This window comes from Protobothrops mucrosquamatus, unplaced genomic scaffold, assembly GCF_001527695.2.
Source record: "Protobothrops mucrosquamatus isolate PMUCROS unplaced genomic scaffold, P.Mucros_1.0 scaffold5163, whole genome shotgun sequence".
Classification (NCBI taxonomy): domain Eukaryota; kingdom Metazoa; phylum Chordata; class Lepidosauria; order Squamata; family Viperidae; genus Protobothrops; species Protobothrops mucrosquamatus.
In genome coordinates, this window is record NW_015391034.1 from 33,921 (window position 1) to 40,081 (window position 6,161).

Sequence of the window (6,161 nt, forward strand, 5' to 3'; positions counted from 1 at the left end):
GGGGGGGTCCTGGGGGGTATTTACCCCCCCGCTGCAGTCTGGCAAAGGGCTCCCGGGGAAGGGGGCGGGATTTGGGGGGCCCAGGCGGCGCAGAGAGGAGGCCCCTCGGCCCGGCTGTTTGGAGGCCGCGGGGGGAGCCTGGCCGGAGCCCCCCAGGAGGGGGAAGGGAGGAAGCGCCCCTCCCGGCTCCCCCCGCCCCGCCGAGAGACCCCCAGAGGGGGAGGGAAGGGGGGCAGAGACGCAGCCCCGGAAGGGCCCCTCAGCTCCGCCGGCCTGGATGCGGGGGGGGGCGGGGGGGAGTCGGGACCTGGGGAACCCCCCCGCCTCACCGCCTCGCAGGACGAAGGCTCCCCTCACTACTGCGCAGGCGCTTTCTGGCTGAGGGAGGGAAGGAGGACGCCGATTGGTCGCTCGGGGGAGGGCGGGGATTGGCAGGGGGACTCCTGGGGGCGGTATCTCCGGAGGAACAGCGGAGCTTCCAGACTCGAGGAAAGGCCGCTCAGAGAAGTCCCGCCTCCACTTCCAGAATCAAACAGAACCATGGCGCCTCATTGGTTGGGCCGCGGACAGGCTCTGATCTGGGCAGGGCGCAAGGAATGCTGGGAGTCGCAGTCCGGGAGCCTCTCTGGCGGAGGAGGGAGCCCGAGGCCTGGTCTGGTCTGCACGGGCGCTGGGAGGGAGGCCGGGTCCGCCCCTTGCATGCCCGGAAAGCCTCCCTGAGAGGCGGGGGCTTCGGCCTTCCTCCCCGGGCGGGCCTGGGACTCCCCTCCGGGCAAGGGACACAGCCGTCACCCGCCTCCCCTCGAGGGTCTGCAGGGAGGGAGAAGCTTCGGCCAGAGGAGCCTCCTGGAGAGCCGTTCAAGTTCTCTGGGCCGTAACCTTTGCCTCCTGGGAAGGCCTCCGCGTTGCAGGAAGAGAGGCCTTGCGGAGGGCCAAGCCACCGGTTCCTTGCACTTTCTTGTAACTTTAATGTTTTTCTCATAACCTTCGAATGTGGAAGGTCTCTGCCTGAGCCTCCAGGTGCTTCTGGCTCCCTCACGGCCGAAGAAGGCTCTTCCTCAGGCTGAATAAGAATGGACTTTTTCAATTCTACATGCTGGAGATTAGAACGGATTGAAATTGTACCTTTTCCTAACAGATCTATGTGACTCTTCACATTTCCCCCATGAAAACGTTCTCCTTTTAATACAATGCTCATTTCAATGGCTGTGCTTAATATTATGGGATGTTTCATGTACTGTCCATGTCTCTGATGTAACTGAGCAGGATGATTTCTTCCATCCAGTCAACTCTTGTATTTTTTCTGTGGCATGGAGTGTAAAATGAAACCCGGTTCTATGTCCTGGAATCCCTCTTTTCAATAAGGGAAACCTCTTTGCTACAAAACTCTAATAAATTGCCTTGAAATGATCTTCCCACTCAGTGCCTAATTGGAACAAGTTTGCGTGGCTGAATCTGGGGCTAATCTGGCCCTCATTGTTGTGGCTGTGTAAGAGCTCCACGATGTCATTCCTTCATATAATCTATAAGGGTTTTCCAAATGTCAGCCCCATGTAAGACCATCCCCAGATATCTGAAACTAAATTGGATGCTCTGACTGGTCTTGCCTTTAAAGCTTTTTAGCAGAAACAGGAGACTCTCTAAAGCCCACAAAGTGATGTGAGATACTAGCCATATCCTCAGCATATAGGAGGAGAAGTGTATCTGGCTCCATGGACTCAGGCAGGTCTAATTAGAGACGGTCAGATGAGCTGTCGTGGAGCGGAGGTGCTACTTGAAGAGGGTAGAGGTCTAAAGCCCTGGGAGACTTTTCTGAGCAGGTATCAGGTTGTTAGCACATTTCATACAAATGCTGAATGAGAAAAAGCAACATCCCTTTGTACTGTATTCTCCATCTTCATCAAGATTTCTCTCAGATGTAAGTTTAAAATCTACAAAGAATACATGCAATGATTTTGTCTATGCCATTTTGTTTTATTTAGAAGAATGTTAATCACAAATCAAAATTTACACCCAATGCATTATGCAAGGAACTGTCAATGTTGTTTAATTGCATCAGTTTCAACTAATTTCACAGTAAATTGAAATTATTTGAAAAAGGTACCCCAAAATACTTTTTGCTCCCACGGGAGGATTCGATCATTCACCGTGTCCTTCTCTGACTCTCCTGCACAGAATTTGAGGGGCCCAAACCGGGCACAATATTTACGATGCAGGTTGAGCAAAGCAGAACCGGCCGGAAGAATTCTCGGTCTCCATTTCATGGGCCTGATCTGTATTCTTAAGAGAGGACAGGTTCTGCCTCCTCCTCCTTCAGGAAGGGTTTCAGTTGCAGCCAGGATTGCCCAGAAAAAAGGGGCAGCTGAGAGGCCGGCTGGAACTCAAGCAGGAAGGAAGGAAGGCTGGACTTGGACGACAGCCAAAGGCCCGGAAATCCAGCCCTTCTCAACACTGCCACACTTAGCACCTGTGAATGTGGGTGTCAGATCCCATGGAGGGAGTTGTGTTGTGTGAACGGAAACAAGATGTTGCTAAACTATAAGCTGGCAACTTTCTTGCCATTCAGCCTCTGAGCCCCAATCTAGGGCCAGCCAGTGCCTCACCTCCTTGGGGGGAAGAGCTGCCCTCCAAAGAAAACCCGGGCCGAGCATCTCTGGACTGCAGGGCTCCCGAGGGCCGGCAGGTGGCGCCAAGACCAGTCCTTTACTGCCCCTGCTGGCAAGTAGTGGAATTGCTGCTCAGATGTACTTTTAAGGGCCCAGAAAGGCTGTGGCGCCTTTCGCAATAAAGACCGCAATGGGCTCCTTCAAAGCACCCCTCGTTGCCGGTTCCTGGGCAGGTGCGAGGAGGGGGCCGGGCGTCGTGGGGTCCGGAGCTGGATGGATGACCAGGAGTCCAGTGCAAGTGGTGCAGCCTTCCCGGCCCAGTGGGGGAGACCGCTGAGTGGAAGCGCTGGAGGGCGCCATATTTGTGCCGGGCAGAATTGATCGTGGTTGCGGGTGCCATCTTTGCAGCAGGTGGAAGCAAAAGTAACTGAGCTGGCTGTCGCATTCTTCAAGTGATAAGCTGGGAAAGGGAAGGAAGGAACCGGGAAGCCCAGGGAAAATGCAGTCATGAGGCCAGTTTAGGACTTAAGCCAAGCTGAGTGCAATGAAAGTTAACTTTGGGTCCTTGCGGCTCAAAAACGAAGATTGCCTGGCTGTAGCAATGCTGTGGTGGGTGGTAAAGTTTGCCAGTAGCATCTGCTTAATTAAAAGCTACGAAGCAGCTCAACGTCACCAGCAATCTCCGAAAACAGCAGCTAACCACTCTAACTTCCCTTAACACTGGGAGCAATTTCTGCCGAGTCACAAATGATCAGGAAGTTCTACAATAATATAAAAATTATAACCATGGCCCTTTTATGACTTGTGAACTTCAACTCCCAGAAATCCTGAGCCAGCCAAATACTGTCCATGCTGGCTCAGGAATTCTGGGAGTTGAAGTCCAGAAGTCATAAAAGGGCCATCGTTCCCCACCTCTGACACAGAACTACCTGTCCTAAAGGAGGACGCAGCAGTACCCGAGGTTCTGTTCACATGACCTGCGTCCCCACTCCTGGCTTTGCACACCCAGACCCCTGGTGTGGTTCAACGTGCCCAGTGCAAGCCAACTTCACCTGGACTGAGACCAGCCAAACTGAGCAGGCTGTGCGTATGTGAGGGGCTTCCCTTGTTACTGAGGCTTATTGCAGGGACTCCACCGGGGAACCTCTCCAGACCGGTGACTCTCAGTCTGTACCTGGACAGCCTTGGCTGGCTTGGGAAGGAATGCTTGTTTAAGCTTGGATGGGGGACCACCAGGAAATGCAAGAGATGCTGTCTAGCACTGGAAAGTTTAAAAAAGAAGCAGCCCAGAAAATGCCTTGAAGGTGTCTGGGATTGACCTCAGAATGGTTTGCCTGCTCAACGGACTAATGGCTGGTCTGGAAAAAGCTTAATTGAGGTCCAGCCTCTTTAGCACCTGGAGCACGGCAGGGACTCGAATTGGAAAGGCAGCGATGGCCGCTTGTTTGTGCCTTTCTCCCAATATACATATACTATACATCTATACATGAAGAGGAGACTTTGCTCCTGGCTGAAGGATTAGGCTGTTGGCTGAGCCACAGGGAACTTTCTATAATAAATGACGTGTTTGGTTTATAATAGATGTGCCCAGGTGTACATGAATTTTTCCCATGTACTTTTTCTCTTTTGCAAGCCACTCAGAATCCTTGGGAGATGGGCAAACCTCCAAGTGTAACAAAAGAAGTCCTACCTAAATAAATGGGCACGTCCCCCAAGTTCCCTGCCCTTGGATATCCCAGAGAACCACTTTTGAACATCCCTGAGTGGATCCTGGCTTCTCTGTTAGGTATGCGGGATACAATCCGTGAAAACTATTTCTAGGGTGGCTCATCATCATGGAGTCGTGATAGAGCTCAGGGTGCAACAACGATCATATGTTGGCTGATAACTTGGGCTCGTTCTCCGACTAGGATGGAAAAAGGTAAGCCTGCCGTGCTTTGCCATCCCCTCTTTCTGTTCTTCCGGGTTTGGTGCTTCAGCTGGAATTAGTTCCTGGGAACAGTTCAGAGCCGACATCGGTTATCAGTGAAGGCCAATTCAAATTTGGAATACATGTGGAAGAGATCTTGGAGGTCTTCTAGTCCAACCCCCAGCTCAAGCGGGAGACCCTATATAAAGGGTGAACACGTGAATCTGGCACTGTGCGACTGTCAGGAATCCACGCCAGTTGCCTGAATTTGGGTCACGTGACCATGGGGATCTGCAACGCTCAGAATTGTGCAAACTGATCATATGGCACTTTTTTCAGAGCTGCTGTAACTTCAATCACTAAACAAATGTGGTAAGTCAAGGACTCTTTTCACAGCCCTTTAAAAATAGCCCATAATAGCCCCCAAACTGGAACCCACCGAGGTCAAAACTGTCCTGCAACCCATCTCCAAAACTAGCCCAATTGGGTAGAAAAACTGCTCAACGGTCATAACTGTTCCCAGCCAGCATTTCAACTCAGTCCCCAAACTTCCCCCTCGTGGACACGGTCTGGCTTCTCAAGGAAAGCAAATGACACCATTGTATTTTTGGTTCACCTTAAAGTTATATTCGGTCTGCTAAACTCTTGCAAACTCAGGAGATAAATGTGGGAACTGCTGAATCCAAACTAAAGCATCTCACCCCACTGAAGAATCTTCAACTGCTTTCTAATATTGGAAGACAGTGTGGTTATGAAAAAGCATACAAAATATTGCAAAAGTAAGGTTGATTTTACTTTACGTGGAAGTACAGGCAGTCCTCGAGTTAAAAGAGTTCATTTAGTGACCGTTTGAAGTTACAACGGCACTGAAAAGTGACTTATGACCATTTTTCACACTTATGACCATTACAGCATCCCTATGGTCGTGTGATTTACATTCAGATGCTTGACAGCTGGTTCATATTTACGACGGTGCAATTAGGGGGGTCATGTGACCCCCTTTTGCAACCTTGACAAGCAAAGTCAATGGGGAAGCCAGATTCGCTTGACAACCATGTTAGCAATTTAACAATTTCAGTGATTCACTTAACAAAAGTGGCAGGAAAAGTCATAAAACGGGGCAAAAGTGACAAAGTTCTCACTTAAAAAGATAAAAGTTGGCCTCAACTGTGGTCCTAAAGGGAGGACTGCCTGTACTCCCAGTCCCATCACACAGGGCTGGGGGCACCAAGCTGGCCGAGGGGCTCCATGGGACCCCAGGAACCAACTCCGAGCTCCCTCTCCCCAGAGGAAGGCGGGGCCAGGAAGGGCCCAGATCCTGCGCAGAAACCTCCATCTCTCTGGTCTGCGATGGAAGAGGCACACCTGCCATCCTCGGGGTGTGTGTGTGTGTGTGTATGGATCCTCCTCTGAAGGCAAGGCCTAAAAAGGGGGAGCAGCCTTAGATGTTACAGGGCTCCCCCAATCTCCCCCAGTCCGAAGCCCCCCGAGAGAGGCTGGGAAGGGTCTCCTCTCCCCCCTCCCCCCTCCCCCCCCTCTCTGGCTGGGCAGAACGGGGGGGGGAGAAAAACGTTTCCAAAGAGAAAAGATTTGAACAGAAATCCTTCAAATCCAGCCCTGCCTGGGACTCCATCGCCCCCCTTCCC

General features: G+C 51.8%; 1 pseudogene; it reads left to right on the forward strand.

Annotated features, from left to right (window-relative positions):
• Positions 1 to 6,161, forward strand: part of LOC107299599 — a 39,723-nt pseudogene that overhangs the window by 8,201 nt on the left and 25,361 nt on the right.